This window comes from Rattus norvegicus, chromosome 2 (assembly GCF_021556685.1).
Source record: "Rattus norvegicus strain SHRSP/BbbUtx chromosome 2, alternate assembly SHRSP_T2T, whole genome shotgun sequence".
Lineage (NCBI taxonomy): Eukaryota > Metazoa > Chordata > Mammalia > Rodentia > Muridae > Rattus > Rattus norvegicus.
Window position 1 is genome coordinate 93,274,119 of NC_141535.1, and position 24,706 is coordinate 93,298,824.

The 24,706-nt window shown below is 47.4% G+C and overlaps 1 long non-coding RNA gene and 1 pseudogene across 1 annotated transcript; both read right to left on the bottom strand.

Annotated features, from left to right (window-relative positions):
* Positions 1 to 322: 322 nt before the first annotated feature.
* On the bottom strand, positions 323 to 7,273 carry LOC147996169 (uncharacterized). The gene is made up of 3 exons (XR_015677953.1): positions 7,174 to 7,273; positions 2,580 to 2,718; positions 323 to 1,644 (listed from the first exon to the last, which is right to left on the bottom strand). It is a non-coding gene; the product is annotated as an uncharacterized LOC147996169 (long non-coding RNA).
* Positions 7,274 to 16,376: 9,103 nt separating this feature from the next.
* On the bottom strand, positions 16,377 to 17,013 carry LOC134485784 (stromal cell-derived factor 2-like; annotated as a pseudogene).
* Positions 17,014 to 24,706: the final 7,693 nt, after the last annotated feature.

Below are 24,706 nucleotides of genomic sequence, written 5' to 3' on the forward strand. Positions count from 1 at the left end.
TGTTGGGACACATGGGAAGAATATATACTGGGCCAGCCTAAGGCTGCCCTGCTCTATGTGAAAAAGGAGAAGGAAGAGGAGGAGGAGGAAGAGGAAGAGGAGGAGGAGGAGGAGGAGGAGGAGCCAGGAAGGGGGCTAAAGATAAAGTGTGCAGCTGAATTCTTGGGACCCAGTGGCAGATTCAGACAATCGACCGTTGCAACTTGTCCTCAGGAAATAAATAAGTAAATAAATGTAACTTTTAAAAGCGGGGGAAGGTTTCTTTTCACCTCTGGAGAGGGGGCTCTTTATTGAGCATCCAAGTAACATTTCACTGAGAAAAAGTATTTTAAACTGTTTATTATATTTATTTATTGTATGGTGGGGTGTGAATATGTGGAGGTGAGAGAACAATTTGCCAGAATTGGGTCTCTCCTCCCACCATGCGGTTCCCGAGGGCAGAGCTCATGTGGGCTTGACAACAGGCAATTTACCCAAGGAGCCATCTCACCAGGCCCCAGATCAGCAATTATTTTTGTGCCTAGAATCCTAAAACAATCCTCTACTCTCCTATAAATATAAATACAGAAAGAAACGCAATTCCAGGCAGCATTAACGTGTTCTGAAACTGTAGTTAGGTCCATAACTGGAATCTCTTCTGCCTAAGTCAAAGTTGTTCTTCACTCCAGGAAACTGTGTAATCGTGCATCTACAGAAGAATAGTTATGGATTCTGTTCGAATTCAGCCAATATGTTTTGGTGCCTAACAGCAGAATGTACTGCTTCATTGCTGTTGTTGTTGTTGTTGCTGCTGCTGTTGTTAGGCTCCCCCCCCCCCCCCCCCCCGCCAAGGTTGACACAATCTCTTTCATCATGATCCTTCTGAACCGCAGAATGTTAAGCTTCTTGGTGCTATTATAATAAGTTGGCTGATCCTCCAAGCCTAGCACACATACAGAGTTTCCCTCACTTTCTTACTCTCTTGGATTGGGAGACAGTTAAATACAAAATAAATCACTAATCATCACAGGGCAAAGAATTAAATTGACTATTCTAGTCTAGACTGTCACAGTCTGTTTGCCGGAAATCTGTCTAGCTGTCTTTTTTTTTTTTTAACTATTTGAGTAAAGTACAGAGAGAGAGAGAAAGAGAGAGAGAGAGAGAGAGAGAGAGAGAGAGAGAGAGAGAGAGAGAGAGAGGGGAACAGACAGACACACAGAGACACCGAGACACAGAGACTTTTATCCTTCCAGGCACTGTAAGGCTGATAGATTGGGGGACCATAAGGCCCAAGACCTGCTCTAGTTCAGGGCAAATGCCATTTTTGAACCTCATCAGAAAGAAGATGCCAGTCTTCCCCGCTCCCCACAATGAGACAGAAAGCTAGGCATGAGATGGCTGAAGCAGCAGGTTCAAGTCTTCCACAAACAGCCTCTGTCTGTCAAGTTCCTTGAACTTGGAGTAGCTGGCGAGGGCGCTGATCAAAGAGCTCCGCCAAGCCTTGAGCAGACTCCGTCTTCTTCCAGAGACTCTGCCTGTTCTCTGCCACCTGGAAACTTTCCAGACTCAGAAGATGTTCAGGGAACCAAAGTCCAAGAGCCCCATGTGGGAAGAACAAACAGGCTCCTTCCTCTTGCAAAATATCGCTCAAATGCTTGAACTGATCTGAAGAAAGAGCACACTGTTAACTTGTCAGGTCAGTAAGAAAGAGCAAGGAAGCAGGAATTCCCTGTGTGTGTGTGTGTGGGGGGGGGGTGATGTGTGCCCATATATGTGTGGGGGCCAAAAGGTGTATTTCTATTATTATCTGCACCACCCCAAGACAGGGTTTCTCACTGAGCCTAGGGCTAAGCCACTGGCTCAAAGATGCTAGTAATCCTCCTGCCTCCACCCCACACAGAACTGGGGTTATGGGAGGGCATGGCCACAACCAGACAACCAGCTTTAAAGAAAAAGTGGGTACTGGGATCTGAATTCAGATCCTGATGCTTGGAGTGCAAAGCTCGTGTCCACTGAGTCATCTCCCTAAATCCACGATGGCCTTGAGGCTAGCCTAATCTACATAGCAATATTTCCAGGTCAGCCAGGGCAACACACAGAATTTGTGAGATAGGCTCACTATGTGGCCTTGAGTAGCCAGAGTGGCTCAGTCTCAGCCCTCCTGCCTCTGGCTCCAGGGACCTGAGCTGACAGGGATGGGCCACAATATCCCACTTTACTCTGATGAGCTCTGAGTGATAAGTAGGTTTTCTAAAACTTCCACAGTAAGGGCTGTTGGGGTTTCTCCTGACTGACCAGAGTTATGCAAATTCCTAGTTTCCAAAATGGCTAAAAATGCATCTCAACTCTGTCGTGTCCAGGGTCTGGTGGCACATGTCTACTCCAGACCGTGGAGTACCCCTCCCAGTTCTTGTGAGGTAGGAGGAAGGTGGGGGAAAGGTCATTCTTGGCTACACTGCGAGTTCAAGACCATCCTGGGATATAAAGAATCTTGCCTTAAACAAACAAATCAAATTTAAAAATTTCCAACTGCCATTAAAAAGTATACATTTGATCCTTTGGGCTAATCCAGGCACCTCTTTAGAAGGGAGGAAACTTACCACTGCTGCAGGGACTTTTCATATGTGGTGTGACTGATTCATCCTTGCCACAGTCCTAGGGATTCTAGTACGAAGGAAAGACAAAAAGAGGAATCCATCCCCAACCAGGAAGCGGGAATATCTGCACCAGACCCAAGACCTTGGAGACGAGTAAACAGTCAACTTCAGAGGGCACAGAGTTCTGGTGAGTGGGTGATGACCTTGCAAACTGTGGTGTCAGTCAGTCACTTCCACAAGCCTGCCTCAGGCTTTTGTCTTCTGTTAGCTGTGCCTCTCGGGCCTTACCCTCTCTAAAAGCTTTTTACAAGCCAGTTTGGTGACTGTATTACAGGCCCTCTGACAGGACACTGGACACTCAGCACAAACTGGGTAAAGATGACAGGAGTGACTCAGATACCCAACAGCCTTGGGAATAAACCTTTCCAGTTCCCCAGGAAGCGAACTGGTCTGCTCAGAGGAAGCCCCTGGCAATGGGCCGTTTATCAGCACCAACCCTGACTTAGGGAGGGTAAGTCCCGAGCTGAGTCATTCCTGGGACACCTGGCTGGAGATAACAAGGCCAGACCTTAGCTGCTCTCTGAAACAAGGTCTCACTAAATATGATAAAACTTAGAAACCAATCGAAACTGTACTAATGTCACTGATTTGCCCCTACCAGTTATATTAGAGGTTACTTAATCCTTCAGGAAAATTCCCTTAGCACTGCATTAAAGATGGCCTACAAGTCTTTCTGGTTATCACCATTTTGATGAATGGCTGACCCCTGCATGCTGGTAATTTCTGCAGAATTTCTGCTCTTTGTCTGTGCATACTATTTGAGTCCAGGGTCTTCCTTCAGTGATTCTCGGACCCTAACAGCAACTAGGCACGAGAGGGTTTCCCCTTTTTCTGCCCCATGTTACTAAGGCTACTCCTGCCCATGGGCTAGCCTGTGCCAAAACTTCAAGATGAAAGGAACCACAATGTCATTCATCTGGAGGAATAAAAACATCGCCAATGGTTTCCAAAGAGCATGGCTATTGGTATTCTGTCTAAGCGCCACTCCCACAGCTACCTGGCACCAGCCAGGTATGCTCTGCCCCACAGTTGCCTGGCAACAGAGAGCTGTGCCCGACACTATATAAGGGGTTGCTTGCCCCCTCCTCATTCTCTTTTTTCTCTTCTCTTCCCTGTTCTTCCCCTCTTCCCTGTCCCTTCTAACACTCCCCACTTCCCTCCACATGCTCATGGCCGGCCTCCTTCACTTCTCCCCCTATCTTCTCTTCTCTCATTAAACCTTTCCACCTGGAACCAGGTTGGTTTGCTGTGTTCTGTCTGGACACAGGCCAAGATTTAAACCGCAACATTGGTCTTAACAGTGACATTCCATAAACCTAAAGCTAGGAGTAGGCAATCTAGTGTCTGTGTGAGGAAATCCAAGTGTCAGACCTCATTGCTTCGTTGGGGGAAGATGAGAAATTGGAGTCTAAGTCAAGTCAGCAAATCTGATAAGGAAGAGGATTGGGAGGCACAGAGATGTTGAACTGCCCATTCTGTGAGAGCCCTGGCTCTTCAGCCAAGGGCCTACCCCTGGGAAGTGGCCTGGCTGTTAAGTGTGAACCTGAGATCTGTTTGCTTGAATGAACTGAAGCACACTGACAAGGTCACACTTGTGAAGGATGCTGCTCCCAGGCTGGTGGTTAGAACTACCTGGCTTCTGCAGACAGACAAAATTACCTCGCTATGTGTTTGGCCTCATTCGCAGGCACTTGTCGAGCACCTCTTCATCTAACCTAATATCTTCTTGACCATGGAGGAAACATTTGAATTATTCTTAGCAGATCACTAGCTTTTTCCAGCCTAAAGCTAAAACTGTCACCAGCAGACATAAAGATCCTCAGCACAGTCCCCGGCCTTGCTGTATAGCCCACCAATGTATTTACTACAGCTCTTGAATTGTGACCTTCTCTCATGCTTCGAGAGTTCTTGTAACCCACTCGAGGTTGCAGCATCTTGGGCAGCATGAATCTGACCTCCTTTGCCATAGTCATTTATATTTAGTTCGGATTAATTCCCCCTCCCTCAGTCCCCTCCTCTGTTGTTTGTACGCCTATACCTGTGGAAGTCAGAAAGCAACTTAGCCTATTTCCTTACAGGTCATCTGCAGGGTTTTTCTGTGTAACCCTGGCTGTCCTGGAACTCACTCTGTAGACCAGGATGGCCTCTTAATCAAAGATACTGCTGCCTCTGCCTCCCGGGTGCTGGGATTACAAGTACAAGGTAGGATGCTGACTCTTTTTGATTGGTTGGTTGGTTGGCTGGTTGGTTGGTTGGCTGGTTGGTTAGTTGGCTGGCTGGCTGGCTGGCTGGCTGGCTGGTTGGTTTTTTTTTTTTTTTAAGATTTATTTTATTTATTATATATAAGTACACTGTAGCTGTCTTCAGATACACCAGAAGAGGGCATCGGATCTCTTTACAGATGGTTGTGAGCCACCATGTGGTTGCTGGGAATTGAACTCACGACCTCTGGAAGAACAGTCGGGTGTTCTTAACCACTCAGCCATCTCTCCAGCCCCGGTTGGTTGGTTTTTTAAAACGTGGGTTTTAATATAATTGAACTGAGGTCTTCATGTTTAAGGCAATTACCTACTGAGCCCTCTCTGGCTTCACGGTAAACCATCGCTTGTTTCCTTTGGAATAAGAGCTGGCTGTGTTTTGTGGTGATACTTGTTTAAGTGTTTGGTTTAACTTTCACTGACCCCACTCTTCGAAACCTGGGCTCCCTGTGTGACACTGTTCTTAGGAGAGAGGTTTCCCTAGCAGAGATCTGGGCTGGAAGCTCGTGAACCTGCTTCAGCCTTGCTGGGTCCTTTCTTCTTTTATCTATAACATGAGAAAGTCACTCTGAGTACAATAGGTTCCTGATGGGGCCACAGTTCTGAGACTGCTAGTGGTCAAGGAGTGCCTTGTGGCTTGATAGAAATGGCACGGCTCAATGTGGTGTGCTCCTTTTCAGGCAGTTTGGGGAACAGGGAGAGGTGGGTGTGAGTGGATCCACCGTGGAGAAGTTCAGCATTAGCAGGCACAGATAAATATCCTCAAGAGAAGGCCAGTCCTTGACTTGCTAACACAGCTGCCAGGCCAGCGTAGCAGGGTTGAGGAATGCCTTTGCTGTTGAGGGTGTGGTGTGGTGCAGAGGAAAAGGGTTCTGGCTTTGGGGAACTACTTTGAAGAAAGCACACTGGTTACATTTTCTTAATTTAGCAGTCAGTTAACTCTGACTCATCCTCTCTGCTCATGTGACCAGGAAAGTAAATACAAGTATTGACAAAAAGTCAGCAGACGCTGGACCTCCTCAGACAGAAGCCACAGGGAAAATGAGTTTCCTTCCTGTTTTCTTTGCTAACAAAATATTGGGGACCGCTACAACCTCCATTATTGACTGTTCATTTACAACTCACTCCTGCCTTCTGTACCCTGCTTTTAGACAAGCCTGAATCACAGTTGTTTCACTTCAGACTAGGGGACAAGGGACAGAGGTGCATATTTTACATATCAAAGCAGACCTGGCCTCCAAGTTCTCCCAGCATCCTTCAGTTCCTACCAGGCATACCTTACTCCCAACCCTGAACTTTCCAGCCCAGGGGCTACACTGCCCTTCCCCCAGAGGCTCCTCCCTATATAATTCAGACATTTTGGTCTCTTTCCTGTCATTCTTCTCTTCTTGCTCTGCGTGTGTGTGCCCTTTCTCTCTTTCTCCCTCTCCCCCATGGGGGTGGCCAGCAAACTTATTCAAGAGCAGCTTCCTTATAAACCTGTCTTTAACATAATCTAATCTGGCTTGAATTGGCTCGTTTTACCCGTGGAGAAATAACCTGTCAGATGGTGATGAATAGGGCTGCCTTATTGTCCATGACTACTTCCTGCTGACATTGGGGCACAGTTTTGTTTGGAGTGAACCTAAGAAAACTGGGGTGCTGGTCAAGCCCTGGGAGAGCAGGCTGTTCCATTCCTGTCCAGGATCTGTGGGACCATTTGCAGCAAGGAAAGTACAAGCCCAGTAGAAGTGTCTGTGGGGGTAGACCGGAGCACCCATGGGTAACTGTTTGGGACCTTTCCTGAAGGCAGGTTCTGAGAGAACAACTGGACGTTAGGGGCAGACGATAAAGTTACAGAGTTTAGGCAGACAACTTTTTCTTGGGTGTACATTTGAAACCCATGGTTTTGGTAGTTGGGGGAGGGGTGAGGTTCCTTGAATAGGGAGGGAAATAGACCCCCTCTCAGGAATGGGCAGGTGGTGAGGTTAACAGGCTGCTAATTGACAGTACCTACCATGAGTTCATTTGACTGTGGGAGGTGGATTTGAGTGGACTCCCTGAAGCTTACAAGAATGTTTTTAAGTTTACAAAAAGATAAATTCTTCCTAACTTGTATTTACCTACCTCAGAACATCTTCCTAGACCTTGAAACACTTTTTTTTTTTAAACAGACCTTACATAAACTTTTCCTGTCTAACTATTCCCCAGGAGATCACTAGGTTCAAACCCCTCAGAGACCTGCAAAGGATATATTGTAATCTAAATGGCCTATGCATCGATTAAAATGACAGACTTACCCATTACCCAGTCACCTCACTAGGTCCCTGTGATGTTGATGGCTTCATTGGGGACATAGATTGCAGGGCAGGATCAGTCTTTGGCTTCCAGGCCAATCTGAGAGGCCTCCTTGTGGAGGAGGAACTCGGGAGACAAGCTTTGACTTGAGCAAGTCAAGGCATGTCTGGTGTCCTGTTTGTCCACAGTTCAGGCAGGGCCTCAGCAGCAGGGAAGGCAATGCGACAGTCTCGCCAATGGTTACTGTATCACACTCCAGGTGGAGTCCTTTCTTGTTGGCTCTGTATCTTCTTGGAAACCTTAGGAGTGTCACTGCTAGGATTTGGGAGTCTCTGTCAGTTTAAGCACTTAAGCTTAAGGTTTTAATGACATATTGAGCAGTTCTGACAGGTTTGAGGACCAAAGCCTACTGAAAGACCCCCGAAGTGGAGAGACCCTCACTCAAGTCTTGGGATGATGCGACCCCCCCAAGAACTCACGTGAGACTGTCCTTGTTGTAATAAACATGAGGTTTATTGATAGGAACCAGTGCACTGGGGTCAAGACTCATATCCCACACAGGGGCAGTGGAGTTCGGAGAAAGGGTATTTAAAGGGAGAAACCACAACCCAAGGGGGCAGGGATGGCGTCATTGGAAAGTGTCGAGAATACCAGTGAACTATCACAAGGAGGAGCTTCCTGTTTCTCAAGATTGTTCTCTAAGGCCTTATCTTAAGTCCTTTTATCTAGTTCTTGGGAGAGCAGGCTCAAGAAATGTGACCTTTTACTTACAGGTAGAGGGCAGGGTCTGGAATTTGAGGTATTTAGGGCTTTTTTAAACTTCTGACTTCTTAGCTGCATTTTTTATTCTTTCACTACTAACCTATGCTTCTAGTTATCTGCTCTAAACTGTACACCCAGCAAACATGAAGCAGGGAGTTAAATGAAACTTAATAATACTAGCAAGAGCAAGGCCAAACTATACGGCAGTAGCCTTTAACCTTTTTAGTGTCGTAACCCTCTAAAGTAACAATCTTTCAATGAGTGAAAACATAGAGCAATATTGTAAACAACTGTCAAGACAGTACAGAAATCTTGTAAAAAAAAAAAAAAAAAACTTAATTCAAAAGTATCTTTTGGAGACATGCTTCCCTGGTCTGCTCGTGTGCTGACGTGTTGCCACCCTTAAGCAAGATGGTGGTGAGGCCATAATTTGACCTTCTATCCCAAAGTCAAGATGCGACCAGTCATGTACTGTTTACCCAGTGTGTATAATTTCCTCCTGCCCACTGGTGTGGCAGGTGATTCAAAGTGAGCGGGCTGGTGGTTCACCAGCTCCATTGCGATCACTGTTGCTGGGGCTGCTACTGGAGGGGGCGGGGTATACACGGACAGGAGATTGGGGGGGGGGGGGGGCGGAGGCGGAGCCAAACAGCACCTGGAGCCCCGCCCTCAGTGCGGTGAAGGGAAATTGGAGAAATGAGAGCAGCGTCCAAAAAACCTGGATATTGGGAATTCAGACCAATTTGAATAAAGGTTTGTTTTCGATTCCCCTGGCAGCCATCTTCCCAGTGTTCTCCAGAGAACCCAACACTACGGAACTGGCACTCCCCAAGTGCGGGGGTGGGGGGGCGCGGAGGTGGAGTAACCTCAAGTAAGGCAGTTCTGTACCAAAGGCCTTTGTTGAGGTGGAGCTAAGTCAGCCTCCACTCAGCAGGGAGAGCCAGGAGGGTCCTGGACCCTCATAGGCTAGCTGGGGGATGGATATTCACGGAGTTGAAGAAATGATATACAGCGGAGAAGAATAGAGGGACAGAAGTGGTCCCCATGTGGCCATGAAAGACGGGGCCATCAGGCTGGGGACTCAACTCTTTTCACGTTCCGCACTATCTGGTAGGTTATTTCTCTTCCCGTGAAATGAACCAATTCAAGACAGAATATATTAAGTGAAGGTTTATTGAGAAGGGGCTCTTGGATAAGTTCACTGGTCCCAAGGATTGAGGCCAGGGGAGTTGCCATGGGAAGGAGGAAGGGGGAAAAGAAAGAGAGAAAAGACACACAGAGAGATTGAGGGGTGGGAGAGAAGACAAGCAAAAGGAGAGACCAAAATGTCTGGATTATATAGGGAGGAGCCTCTGTGGGAAGTGCAGCCCAGCCCCTGGGCTGGAAAGTTCAGGGCTGTGGGAGCTGTATTGGATTTGGGCCTGGTTGCTTTGTCACTGTGTGGCACAAGAAGTTTACATTCACAGAATGTTGTCAGCCTGAACAAGACCCTTCTGGGTCTCCAACAAGGTTTGACCCCTGCTGAGCCCTGCCCTTGCATGTGGAAGCCTTTTGTCCCCAACTGGGAGCAGTCTGGCCAGGTACTTCTCACCTGAGTCGAAGAATTAGGCTGGCCTTCCTGGTTATTTCCCTAATTTATTCAGGCCACATAGTCGGTCCTTTGTTACCGAAGTCTCAGCCAGGGTTCCCCACTGTGCTTGACAGATACCTGCTAAGTGGTGTTCTTTGGATATATAGTTTGGTCAATAAAGAAACCAGAAGCGCGCTCTCTTCCTCTTCTGGCTTGACACGAATAACCTGTGTGTGTGTGCTTCTTTCATCCCACAGGCTTTCGCCCGATTCTCGGTACCGTGTCGGTGCTGGCGCCGACACAGGGCTGGGGGCGGGGTAAACCAGATAGGGACCAAGGGATTCTGGGAGGCCAGGCCTGCCCCCACCCCCACCTCATCCCCACCCCCACCCCCCCCACCCCCGGAGCTGGGGACTGAACCCAGGGCCTTGTGCTTGCTAGGCAAGCGCTCTACCGCTGAGCTAAATCCCCAACCCTGCCAGGTCTGCTTTTGATATGTAAAATATGTATCTCTGACCCTTGTCCCAAGTCCAGAGCATGAGCAACCACGAGCAGAGACAAATGGGTATATGTGCTCCGGCTTCCTATTGAAAATCCTTCTGCAGCTGCAGCTCCCAGCAAAATGAACGCAGGCTCCTGTCCCAGCACTGCAGCTCCCAGCTGTGCGACTTTGGGAATATCCAGGTTTCACCTCCACAACAAAGAGAAAAATGAATCCTTTCCAGTTGTCGAAGTCAAGTGGGATTTCCAACATTTCCCGTGCCTCTGCCCGCTAGTATTCGGGAGATGATCTCAGCCTGCGCCATCCCTACACATAAGTGTATGTATGAGCTGTGGACAGGTATCAGTGGACCTGTCACTGCAAGGGACAGAGACACAAAGGAACGGGGGCTGAGGAGACTGCTCCGTGGGCAAAGTGATCACTCACAAAAATTAAGGCAAGATTTCAATTGATAGAACCCAGAGAAAGACGGGGGAGAGGGAGGGGGGACAGCATTCCTGGGGCTCTGCTTAGCTAGCCTGCTTAGCAAACACATACATGAACACACACACACACACACACACACACACACACACACACTTTAAAGAATGGGCTTTTTAATGCTTTCCTTTGTCCCAGCCTTTATACTTATTAAAAGCATCTTGCACTATAGATGGACAGATACTGAACTATTCTAACCTGACAGTGGTGGCCTGGCCTAGTTCCCAGCCACACCGCTTGTCATCTGCCCTCTTGGTCTTGCCCTGGCCTCTTTCAGTGTCCGAAGACTAGTCCCCTCCCCCCATCCTACCTGGGACCCTCTCCCTCTCTCTGGGCTCCGAAACCCCGCCTTTTCCTCCTGCCCAGCTGTTCAGCTCTTTAAGGCACAGGCAGAAGAGGGTGGAGAACAATGTCTACAAAGTGCTGAGTCAGGAAATGCCTAGTAGTAATAACAACGCCAAAGTCTGGACTGCGCCCAGCTCTCCCGATGCAGAAACCAGCATCTGAGTGCACAGTGCGCGCGCGCGCGCGCACGCACGCACACACACACACACACACACACACACACACACACACACACGAAAAGCAATGAACCCACTTGGTGAACCCCCTGCCTCAGGGGCTCTTGTTTGCTCAGAGAGAAAGCATGGAGCCACACTGTGTTCTGAGGAAAAGCTCCTCCCGGGAAGCTGCAGTTGCTGGGTCAAGCTGGAGTCAGAAGCTCCAGGAAGATGTGTATCTTAGACCACATATCAAAGCACACCAGGCGACTCTTGAACCGTGCAGGAAGATAGATCGGCCCTTCCCATGTGCGGCCTCGTGGGAGAAGGCATCCAGGGTGAGCTGTAACAGCCAGAAAGCTGAATGGGAAACAGTTGCCTCTCTGCTCCTCTATGCTTTCCTCCATGCTAGCACACATCTTCCCTGTCCCAAAGCTCGCTTTCTTGATCCTGGTGATGTGTGTTTGGAACTCAAGCACAGGAAACCCTCAAATATTCTACTAAAACACAGCTATGACCAGAACCCACATCGGTAGGAGGACGAGCACTCTAGGGAAAACCCACTACAACACCTTCATCCCTCATCCTCGATGATTCAAACATGGAAATCCCGAAGGGCTCCATAGTTTGACGACAGCCAGACCTACCGTGCCGTGGTAGAAGACACCAGCTTGCCTTGGGATGTTCCTTCTGCTGCTTGGGTAGAACCTCCAGCAGCTGCAGGACAGAGATGCAGCCTGGCTCACAAGGTTTTCAACTCATCACGGCCAAGAAAGCCACCCTTTCAACCGCCTCACAGATGGAGCCTTTCAGTGCTAAGAGGTGTCTGTTTCTAAGGTATGAGCAGTTATGGCGTCTAACCGTAGGACTGCAGGGGCAACTGCCCTTCTGAAGAAAGCAATTGCATATGTCATTATTTGGATCGTGGGATTGGTTATAGAGAAATAATCCCAGGTCTCTGGGCTTTGGTGGGGACAAATTTTTGACCAGCGTACAAGACCTGGGCAGTAAAGACAGCCTGAGGCTGAGGGGGTGTTATGAAATATAATGCGGTGAGGGAGGGCCTTTGCTAGGTGCCAGTCCTACTCTGCTTCCCTTCCCTTAACAGAATGATCTATGGTGATTGGACCTGACGTAGACCTCTGGAGGCTGACAGGGAAGCCTGAGAAGAAACAGACGTCTCGGGAGGCAGGCTTTATTGCACAGCTGGTTTAATTGGGGGCGACAACGGCTGTTGAAACCTTTGCGGAGTGAGGAAGGGCATGGGGTGAGTGTTCATCACTGGTCTGGGCCAGGTTTCTGGGGATGTCTCATTTGCATCCGGAGGAATTCTAGTGCCACTGGACATGACCTTGTAAGGGCAAAGGGAATTTAATCTGGCTACTGGGCTACATGACCTCCTCTGGTGAGGCAGGGGTCTACCAGGACATGCTGGCCGAGGGTGGGTGGGGAGGAGGAGGATCCTACTCCTGCCCAGGTCGGGACGACATTTTGGGGTTTTGGACACATCCTGACCCCATTCTTGCTCCAGGCCTGCTCCTCACAGCTTTATGGTGCCCGAGCCCCACAGACAAGCCCGCACCAAGGGGTGCCCCTGAATACTTATTCCATGCAACAGGCCTGGTTTATTGGGGGAGGGGAGCACAGGGGAGTGAGGACCTGGGGAATGAGTAGAGGCAGGCAAACGGACATATAGACAGGCAGACAGATGGGAGCAGAGCTATGAGGGCAGAGAGAAAGGGGACAGAGAGGGAGAGAGTGGAGGCCCACACCAAGAATGAGAGAGGGGACACCAAGAAAAAAATGAGAGCTGGAAGTGGTGGGTGGGTCCTTTTTATCCACAGCACATACCTGTAGCTCCTGGTGGTGGCAGCAGAACCACCTGTGTGCTAGCTAACAGGGAGCCGACACAGGTGACAGAAAAGGAGCAGCTCTTCACCACCTTCCCACCATCCGGTCCGTCGCAGTCTGAATCAGTAACAGTGGCAACGGAAGTGAGTATGATTGTTTTCTTTCACAGGGAACTGGCTCATCCTCCCAAGAGCTCAGAGCCGGTGTGGGGGGAATGGGAGGGCAGGGCCTCAGAATCACAGCAAGCTGAGACTGAGCAGTCCTGGAGTGTTGCCAGGTACAGACCCTTCATGTCTCACAGGCAAAGCTCCAAAGGAAAGCGCTGATTGGCCAAACAAGGTCACATGGTTGCTGGCCCTGTAGCTTGCCCTGTTGGAGGCAGATAAACTCCTCCTTCAAGATAACACAATTGGAGATGGAGGAGAGGCAATTTCCTACAAGGTCATAGGGACTTTGGGGTAAAGAGGTTGCATATTAGACAAACCGGTGAGACGCTGCGATTACAGGGACTGCCCTTGAGTTTGAAGTGTGTTGTAAGGTGTTGAAGATGTTTAAAATGTGCGTGGGGTTGATACACCATAGGAGACGGTCTTAGTTTGGGTTTTATTGCTGTGAAGAGACACCATGACCAAGGCAATGCTTATAAGGGCAAACATTTAATTGGGTCTGACTTATGGTTTCAGAGGTTCAGTCCATTATCATCATGGTAGGAAGCATGGCAATATGCAAGCAGACCTGGTGCTGGAGAAGGAGCTGAGAATTCCTTGTTCCACCAGAAGAGAAGGCAACAGAAGAGAGACTGTCTTTCACAGGCAGCTAGGAGGCTCTCAAAGCCCACCCGACAGTGACATACCTCCTCTAACAAGGCCATACCTGTTCCTACAAGGTCAGACTTCCTAATGATGCCACTTCCCATGGGCCAGGCATATTCAAACCACCACTGAGACTCTGTCTTTTGTCCAGGTTTGAAATATAACAGATAGCGGGGGCTGGATGATGGCTCAGTAGTTAAGGGCACTGACTGCTCTTCCAGAGGTCCTGAGTTCAAATCCCAGCAACCACATGGTGGCTCACAACCATCTGTAATGAGACCTGATGCCCTCTTCTGATGTGTCTGAAGATAGCTACAGTGTATTTATATAATATAATAAAATAAATTTTAAAAAAGTTATGAAATATAACAGGTAGCCACATAACTACTCCCAGTGAGCAGCACAGATAGAAGAGGCCCTAGGAAAGGCTGTGCAGGGTGTGCACCTATGCTTCCTCTGGCTGAGTGAGCGAATCTAAGGTTGCTGCTGCTTCCACTAATATCAGACTCCAGGTTCTTAGGCCTTCATGTGTATTCAACATAAGTGAACATCTAGACTTTCATCACTGGATTTGGGCAGATGTGGGCATCTGGCTTCCTGGACTGGCAGCTTCTGAGTTCTCAGCCTCTCCAGTGTTGCAGACTGACATTGTCGGGCTAACCAGCTCTTGTCATGGGAACCAATCTAATAAACATCCATAAATAAATATGCATAAATTCCTCTTGAGGGCCCAGCCTAATACACAGCCTCAGAGGGCTGAGACTGAGGGAGCTGGAGTCAGTAACGCACAGGGGAGATGCAAGCACACATGGAGTTTTCGTGAAGGACCCTAGCTCCTACTGAAGTGTAAAAGCTATTAAGAGACTTGGCCTGGGCTGGAGAGATGGCTCAGCGGTTACGAGCACTGACTACTCTTCCAGAGGTCCTGAGTTCAAATCCCAGCAACCACATGGTGGTTCACAACCATCTGTAATGGTATCCGATGCCCTCTTCTGGTATGTCTGAAGATGGCTACAGTGTACTTATATACAATAAATAAATAAATCTTAAAAAAAAAAAAAAAAGAGGCTTGGCCTGGTAGAAAGTAGTAGAAAATAGGTTCCTGTGAAGGACCCTAGGGGCTTTTGCCAGCCTTACACAACCACCACCTCAGGTCAAGATTAGGCCAAGTACCAGGTTCCCGCCTCGGGTCAAGGCTAGGCCAAGTTCCATTCTCCACCCACAGTTCTCGGGAGGAGCAGGGGCATTCTTAAAAAACACAGAATGTGCTGGCTGATAGTCCCCTGACCCTCTGGTCCCAGATAGAGTTCAAACGCACATCATATGCTTGCTAGCCAATAGATTCAAAGGTCAATATGCGTAGCCAATAAGTTCAAACCATAACCTTGCTGGTGTAACCTGAACCCCTAAAAAGTATAAAAACTGCTTGTTATAGCCATTCGGGGTCGCCTTCTAGTCACTTGCCACGAGAGGCTGATTGAGGGTCGACCCTAACGCTCTGGAAAAATAAACCTCTTGCGCTTGCATCGAACTCCATTCTCGTGTCTCACTCGGGGAGTCTTCCGGCAGTTAAGACTCACTTCAAGCCTTACATTCAGTAAGTGTGAGATACAATTGTTGATGACCCTCCCTTTACATAGTGCCATCCAGCGCATTGGAGAAAGCGTCCGAGCAGCCCTCACCTTGATACGGTGTGCAGCTGGAGCAGAAGGAAGAAACCGAAGACGCTAATGTCACCAAGCAGGGAGGAGGCAAACGGAGGAGAAAGGGCTCAAAACATATTCTGTGTAGGTTATTAGATCTGGAAGATGGGCTCTCAAGTCTTAGCCGTGCCCCTGTGTTCATTCCAGTACATTCCACCTAGAAGAGTTTTTTGAGGTTTTGTTTGTTTGTTTTTAATCATTTCGGAGAAAGACAAATCAGGGGAAATCACGCGCTAAGAATCCATGATGCTGACCTCCTATGGAGTTAAGCTTCCCAGCTAAGGAAGACAAGTTCGTCGACTTCCTTTTTCCAGTATGAATTGTCGGCGCCAGCACCGACCTGGTACCGAGAATCGGGCGAAAGCCTACGGGATGAAAGAAACACACACACACACAGAGGTTATCGTGTCAAGCCAGGAGAGGAAGAGAGAGAGAGAGAGAGAGAGAGAGAGAGAGAGGAAGAGCGGAAGGAAGAGTGAGAGTGAGGAAGAAGAGTGAGAGTGAGAGGAATAGTGAGAGTCTCCTGTAGCTTTATTCACCACTTATATACCCAAGTCTCCAGGTAGAAAATAACTGGGAAGCACAGTGGGAAACCCTGGCTCGTGACTACCTGGCTCGTGACTTCGGTAACAAAAGACCAACTACGAGACCTGAATTAATTAGGGAGAAATCCCAGAAGACCAGCCTAAATCTCAAGGATAAAGGCTGAGGAAGTAAAAGGCAGAAGTAAATTGACCACCACCCAGGTGTGGTCCAGGTGTGTCAGTTCCACATGCATCAGCCGGGCTCAGCAGAGGTCATGCAGTGGAGACACTGGGTGTTTACTACTTGGTCTTTTCTTCCTGTGCCGTAAATACATGGGAGAGGCCTCTGTCCAACAATCCCATGACTTTTACTCTGGCCATGCAGTTACAAAGCGGCCAGGCCCAAATCCAATATGGCACTACAATGAATGAAGGTGTCACTGCCTTTACAGACTAGTCAGTCCTCTTTTAAGAACTGACCTAGCCTTGGAGAGAACCAATTCAAGTGTGACAGGCTACAGGGTCAAACGCAGCACTGCTCAGAGGACCTGGGGCAGGGATCCTGGGGTGAAGCAGCTGCAGATGTCTACAAACACCCTGTGGTGACAGCGGCTCAGAGGATGATGACAGCTCTGCATGATGGACTTCAGCCTTCAGAGAAACCCTGGGCTTTATGAAGATGCCTTCCACTGCCTTCCAGTACTCTTTCTGACTTGGTTGGGCCACAGCATGTACTTTATCTCTTTTTGTCCACTTATGGGTCGACTGAACTGTTCTCCTGTCAGTGGAAGAATGCTTGAAGCTCACTTCACGGTCCCTCATCCAGTAAGGTCCATCATTGTCCAGCCGTCCAGAGTCATCTTCACCTCCTTCACCAAAGACACTCACTTCCTGATTCCAGAAAGCCGTGTAGTGAAATGGTTCTGTGCAGGTTTCCATCCACATTGGTGTGTGTCGGCTGGATGGGCTACCTGCCTTTGATGGGGGTTCCCCTTTCACACACAGCGGCAGTTTTCCCGTAGCCTTTCTCCACAGGGCTTACACCTGTCAGTGACTGTTGCCCACTCCCTGTGATCTGAGCCTTGCTCTGTTCCATGTATGTCCTCTTGGTGACTCCTCCTCTTGGTGGTTCCTCCATATCAGGAGAGTGTTCTTAATGTGGCATCGCCTACATGTGCCTGGTTCTGGGAGGAGACAGACTCTCGGTGAAAATCCAGGAAAACACGTAAGTGAAATTTAAGGAAAGAGTTAGGCTTGGACAAAGGTGATGCGGGTTCAGTAATCAATGGGTGATTATCACCTGAAAACCATGTATGTATTCGAGGTACCCCAAACAGTGAGGTGAGCCTCAAACATTTTTCCACCTTCCTGTCTTCATAGGAGAACAATATGGTCAACCCATAAGTGGACAAGGCTGAAATCAGAGCTGTTTATAAAAATATTTTAAGAGAGGGGGGGGGGGCTTCTTGATAGATATGTAGATAAAGAAAAGGAAATCGAGAGAGCTTAAAGGAGGGATGCTTTTAATATTGCAAGAGCATGTAAGAAAACATCATGCTCATTTTAAAGGGACAACACTCCTGTAACAGGAATTAACAACTGGAAAGCATAAGAAAACTGTTTGAACCAGGCAGTGGTGGCTCATGCTTTTAACTCCCCAGGACTCAGGAGACAGAGGCAGGTGAATCTCTGTGACTGTGAGGCCAGCCTGGTCTACAGAGTGAATTCCGGGACAGCCAGGGCTACACAGAGAAACCCTGTCTGGAAAAAAAAAAAAAAAGAAAGAAAGAAAAAAGAAAGTTGATTGATCGTAAGTATATGTGACTCACAAGCCTTCAGACTGAAGACCTGAAAACCCAGGATAATCTTCCGATTGTATGCGTTAGTTTCATAACCACACTTAAAAGTATGATTGAATAAAAGACTGAGAATAAACCTGAGCTGTGAGAGCCAGCAGAGCCTATCTGTTAGATTCTCCCAGAATGCTGTGGAGTTCACCTCCCTTCCAGGCCTAGGGCAGGATCCTTTCTGGAACAACATTAGCAGGGTAGGATAGGTCATTTTGTAAGGGGCAGTGGTTAAGCAGAAAGGAAGGAAAGGCAGGGTCATGTTTTGGGGTTTTATGTCTGGTTTTAGGGAAAGGAGCTCCGGTTGCTACCTTCACCCTGCAGGAGAGGGCTTCTTGCTTCTGTGGCTCTCAAAGGCCGAGTGGTCAGAGACCCGGCTGGAGAATCTCCGTGGGCCCCCTTGCTGCCAAGACCTTCCCTACCTTCTTATGCTCTGTCATTTTCTGAGCCCCAACAATCACCCAAACCCAGGCATTTGCATATTTTTCAGGCATTTAAGTAAAGGGTGAAGGAGACACTTAGAAGCAGACAGTTGAAAGAAGAGGAAAAAAAAGTTCCAGACAATGGCAAAATTACTAAATGTATCCCGGATTCAAAATGGAGAACAAGCAAAAACCATGTCATTTAGGAATCCTTGGCTGTCTGTTGTCTTGAAAGTCTTTGAGGGATTCAAGTAGACAGCAGGCTCCCAATCAACTCATCTCCACAAGCAGACTGATATTCAAAGAGGAGTGGAGCAGAAGTCTTTGTTAATCATAATAAAGAATTTGCTGCATTCAAATGAAATAACAGCGGAGTGGAAGCAAGCCAGGGCAACACCAGTTTCCCAGGCGGGAATAAAGGCAGTGCTGGGAAATTATAGAGCCTTCATCTCCATGTCTGTAATTTGCAAAATAATGGAAACAATAGCAGGGTAAGTTTGCCAAATACATTTACAAATGAGTATCATTCCCTTTAATCAGGCTAGAGATAACCAGCAAGGCTGCTGGGGAGTGGGGGAGGGGTCACTGCCCCCCGCTTCCCCCGGATAGAGTCTTGGACACCGTGAATACATTAGACGTGACTTGCTCCACTTTAGTGCCCAGATGAATTATCATCCAAGTGTGACAGTTAATACCCACCATCAACTTCACTGGATATGGAATTACCTAGGAGACACACCCAGAGGCTAGCTGAGAGAGTGTGAAAGGTTTAAAAGACCAGGAAGGATCCACCCTGGGTCTCTGCACCACCATCCCACAGGCTGAGATCCTGAAGGGAACACCGAGGTTTAAAACCAGCAGCATAGTGGGTGGTGCTATTCACCTCCTCCTGGCTGTGGACTCCTGTGTGGCCAGCCTCCCCCTTGCTCCTTTGCCTCATTCTCCCCACTGTACACCTCAAACCAGGAGCCCAAACCAACCCTTCTTCTTTAAGTCTCTCTTGCCAAGTGTTTGTCACACTGGTGACAGAAACAACTGACTCATAAAGGTTCCTAGTGCACTTATCACAGACAAGGTTAAAACAGCAAGGAAAGAGCGAAATATTCTCTGATCAATGAGGCCTCCCAAGAGTGCTGTCTCTGTCTGTCTGTCTGTCTGTCTCTGTTATTGTCTGTTTGTCTCTATCTCTCTCTCAGTCCCCGCCCTCCTCCTTAAAGCCCAAATGAGGCATAAAATTAGAAGGCCATTTAAGTCACAGAAACTTCCTAGAACTGAATGGAAGCCGCCCAGGTTGAGCTCCCAACGGTCACCTGGCAGGTTCTCCTTCCAATGCAGCAGTGTTTGAGCAGCTTCCTGGGATGTTACTCCAAGCTCTCTTCCCACGCCCCTTCAGCTCCATTGTGTGCTGTCCCTTACATGACTTCACAAACGTGGTTTTTCCACACGTCTTGCATTGCATTTGATTTATGTAACTTGAATATTGAATACTTAGTTCACAGAGGAAAAGCTTTGGACTTTTAGAAATGGTGTCATTTGGGATAAGGTATAGCAGACCTGGGCCCAGGAGCTGGAACCAGAGAAAGATCTTCCATCTCCCTGGACGCTCGGCACCAGTTTCAAGGCTAGTCCGTAGCTTCTGTCTGTTCACATGACTTCAGTGCCCCTAACTAGTTCCTGTTGTGAGTTCAGTTCCACCGTCCATGTAGCTTTAAGAGTCAGAGGCTCCTCTCCCCTGGCTTTCTCCTTCCTTGACTCTTCAACCTGGAAATGCCTTCATATTTCAGTTATCTAGGCCAATGGACTTAAAGTCACTAAATTTTACACACAAAATCCCCCTTTTCATCCATTGCCACTCTCACAGCTTGACACAGAGATGTGTTCCTCCTTCTGCCTGCACTGGAATCCATGTACTTCTGTCTCTGCAGAGACCTCACATCAGTCTGAGTCAGGCTGTGCTTAACATCCAAGTCAGCTCTTGAACCCAGGGCTGCTTCTAGCTAACCCCAGGCCCCACTACATGGCTTCAGACTTGACCTCCTGAATTGGAGGTCCCACCGAGATCGGAGAAGAAAGGGGGTACCACCTACGGGACGTCCCTGGAGCCAGGCCGGCATAGGAGGAGAAGGGACGGATTGGACATAAGATGGGTCAGGAAAGGCCTGGATGATTTGGGCTAGCCTGAGTAAAACTTGTCATAAAAAAGGGACAAGGTAACGGTAAAGTGTTTTTGCATATGTGTTCTGTTAGAGTTATATTTTAGTCTTTGGACCCTGACTAGAGATAGTTTACACCCTAGACATGAGAGAGAACGGGTTTGGGAAAAAGTCCTCCCGGACTCTTACGCAGATGCTTTGGAGAAAGAGAAAAATCTTTTCAGAGCTCTCCTAGGAACAGAGGGAAAGCAGGAGACGTCCTGCCTCTCTGCTGGCTCCTATTGGAGAAATGCTTATTTCTGGTTCTGGGTTCCATAGGTAGGATATGTGGGTCCCTTCGGTGGGACACCATCTAGTTTTTCCCTCTATGTCTATTGTTTGTCCTTGGTGCACCAAGCTGTCCATGTCTGTCAGTTTATGTCTGTGGTTTTTGTTTCTCGTTGTTTAAATGTTTTGTGTTTCATGTTTAAAAGAAAAGGTTAAAATTTTAAATGCCGGTTGATTCACCCATTGATGTAGTTTTAACTCCTTTCAAAAAAGGTACAAATAAATAAAAAGTTTCAATTGGCTTTTGGAGCCTACATCTGTAGCTAGAAGCCTAAATCTGCTGGGCAAGCTCCCCAGGGGGCTGGCTAAATGTTTACACTAGCCAATCTTAAAGGAGCCAGCAGCTCCTCAGCTTCTATGTTAAGGGAGCGGATGGCTGTTTCTCTTAGAAAAATCCCTGACTTATTATTAGACTTAGCAGGTGACAAGGTGCTTCTCTTAAAATCATAGCTAGAAAGGTAAAAATGGTGCTTGGTCTAAATATTAAAGATAGGTGTAGCCACTTCAATTTTGTTTCTGAGGTTTTAAATGTATAAATATGCTCTATATGCCTTGGTTATGGACTATTGGCTTTTAGGTTATTGGATATGGTTAAAAAAGTATAATATTGGTAACAGAAAGTTGGCTTAGAACTGTAATTTGGATGAAGTCATTCTAGACAACATGTGGCATGAGCCAACCTAGGGAAACAGGTCTAAATTGAGATAATATTTTTATGGAATTCTTATCCTAGAAATCAGGCTTCTAAAAGATTTTAGGGCAATGTCTCTTTGTTGAGGTACTGGAGACTGCACCATCGTGCGTTCATATGTAGGTATTGGCAGTCAAACTTAGTAGCATAAAGGATAGACTCAGTGTTTTGGAGACTGGATTTTGGAGACTAGTTTGTTAGAGGTTAAGTTTTGCTTTCCAAAGTTGTGGTTTGCCCTGAAGTTATCTGTATTTTAATGCTAATTCCACTGCCCCAAGGACAGCTGCCTAGTCACTACTCAGAACTCAGGCGACCTTGTGGCTGTGCTCTGGTGTTACAAGGAGAACGTAAGGATTGTGATTAAGGATTGCCAGTGTTACGTTGACTAACTCAAACTTATTTATAATTGAGAAAAAATCAAACAGGTAGAGATTGTTACAAGATTTACGAAGGATTGATGAGGTTTTAGAACTTGTGAGAGCATTATAGCCTGTTTGCTTACTTCAACCGCCATTCAAGATAGATTTAGAGGATTGCTAACAGCCTTGTATTATGTAATTTTGTTGCTTCTTCATTGTAAGAAGTTAGAACTTAAATCTTTCAATGTATATGGGAATTTTTACTACAAACCTTTGCTCTCAAAATGAGCTTTAATATTTGGGGAGTAGCTGTTACACTACTCCAGAAAAGAATATTTGAAGCTAATTTTAAGCTTCTAAGGATATGTTAATTGGCTAAGTACCTCACCTTACCAGAGGACTTAGGTCTTTGTTATGCAGATTGGAGATAAAACTTCAGCTGTGTTAATACAGAATTGTAGGCTAGAGTCATGGAAGTATTTTAAAAAGAAACCTGGTGAAACATACCTTAGTCCAAACAGCAATTTAATTGGTTATTACAAAATACTGATATTTGGCCTATTACATATACAAATTTCAGGCAAAATTGATAATTTTACTCTTTACATGGTTTTGTATTTCCTGTAAATTTGTGCATGCAACCCATAGAAAATGCACTTAGTGTATTTATAGGTGGTTCATCTAATGAAAAGGCTACATGTATGATTGGATCACTTGTTTATTCTCTTGAGTTTCCCCTGCTTCAACACAGAGTATTAAATTACGTGCTGTAGCCACTGTTTTTAAATGTTAAAAACCATAGACCCAGCTCTTTGAAAATGGTAATGGAGTTGATAACACACCCTCACGAAAAGAGGAAGCTCCATTTGCTTACTTTCAACTCCCATCCTCACCTTACCAGCTCAGGGATTTCTAGTATGACTGAATCTGGATGCTTAGGTTTAGGCAAATAAAGCTGGTGAGGGGCTGGAGTGATGGCTTAGTGGTTAAGAGCACTAAGTACTGTTCCTTTATAGGCCATTTAAGAACTCAAACTGGATTGCCTGGACCCCTTAGCAAGGGAGGACAATAATACCAGGCAGATTATAGGCCTTACATAAGAACAATTAGTCAAAAAATCTCATTCTTTATATATCCAAAACAATAATGCTGGAGACAATAATTTGGTATACAAGTCAATTTATAAATACAAGTGCTCAGTGTCCTCAATTTAATCCTCGAGGACTTCTCTTAATAAATAATATTTTAACAAAATCTTAATAAATAAAAAGGGGGAGTTATATCCCTGTATGCTATGTATGCTATACAATTATTTAATAATACACTTTTTATTTCAATTTTAAAATTTGGATGCCAAGGAACTCTTGAGTGTTTATGGCACCCTACAACTAGGCATACTTCTGCCTAGGTGAAATAGAAAGATCCATATATTGGCATGATCCTGTCCAGGTATTTTTATGGGGAAGAGGGAATCTTTGTGTTTTTTCTACAGGATGCTACAGGGTATGCCAGCTGCCTGAGTGTGAAAGACCCCAGCTTAGCAGCAGTAACGCCATTTTGCAAGGCTGTACTTAAGATGACTGGTTCAGGGAAAGGTTAGAACACTGAGTACACAGCAGCTGCCAAGCAGGATGTGTTTGGTTGAAGGCCTGGCAACAGGACGACTTCGGTTGAGCACCTGACAATGAAAAAAAGCCCCGGGAGAGGTCCCACACCCTGGTGGGGGGCCGAGTCAGTCGTTATGTTCCAAGAAGGTAGCTAAGAAACTTGCCCCCGGGCTGAACCCTTGGGGGGCCGAGTCAGCTGTTATGTTTCTGGAAGGTAGCTAGGAAACTTGCCCCCGGGCTAAACCCTTGCCATATTAGAATCCACCAATTATATCCCTGTAACCATGCATCTGCTTCTGTATGCTTGCTTCTGCTCCCCAAAATCCTATAAAAGCCCATCCTTGGTTCCGTGGGGCGCGCCAGTCCCCCGAGTGACTGAAGCGCCCGCAGGTGCCTGTGCCTGTGTATCCCGACAATAAACCAAATCCTCTTGCTGATTGCATCCTGTGGTGTCTCGGTCTGGTCTTTGGAGTTGGAGGGTCTCCATCCTGAGGGAAAGTTCTCCCTGAGAGCTTTTCATTTGGTGCATTGGCCGGGAAAGGAGATCCTCCACCCAGGGACCACCGACCACCCACTGGGAGGTAAGCCGGCCGGCGTCTGTCTGTCTGTCTGATTTTGTCTCGTTCTGCCTTATTCTGTCTGTTCTGTGAGCGCTCAGCCAGGTTGTTTGGAATTTGGGCGGGACGAAGAAGGAGCTGACGAGCTCGGACTTCTCGCCCCGCAGCCCTGGAAGACGTTCCAAGGGTGTTAGGGCCCGACTTTTCGGGGCCCAATCTGGGACTCTGGTTAGAGGAGAAGGATCCGGACTAACGGCACCTCTGTCTGTATTTTTGGCTTTCAGAGGGCCCCGGACCTTTGCCACCTCCATCTGACTTTTTGCTTTCAGTTTGGTACCAAAGCCGTGCAGCACGCCTGTCTGTTGTTTGTTTGACTGTTGGTGTTGTTTGTTTTCTCTGTGTTCTAATCTTCCTTAGAACTAACATGGGACAGTCCCTAACAACGCCCCTAAGTCTCACTCTTGATCATTAGAAAGACGTCCACGACCAGGCACACAACCAGTCCGTCGAGGTTAAAAAAAAAAGGAAAATGGCAGACTATCTGCACATCTGAGTGGCCCACTTTCGGAGCGGGATGGCCAGTGAATGACACATTTAATAAGATCATTATTTTACAGGTTAAAGATCGGGCCGTCCACGGACATCCTGACCAGGTTTCTTATATTATCACTTGAGAGAGTCTCGCCTTAAACCCCCCCCCCCGGGCGGAACCCTTCGTGGACCCGAATTGGCCTCCCCTCAACCCCCAGCCTGCCCCCTCGGCCCCGCCCGGTCTGCCGGCCACGTCTTCCTCTCTCTACCTTTGTGAAATCAGAGCCTTCTAAGAAACCTGTCCTCCCGGCAGACCCAAACTCCCTTCTCATAGATC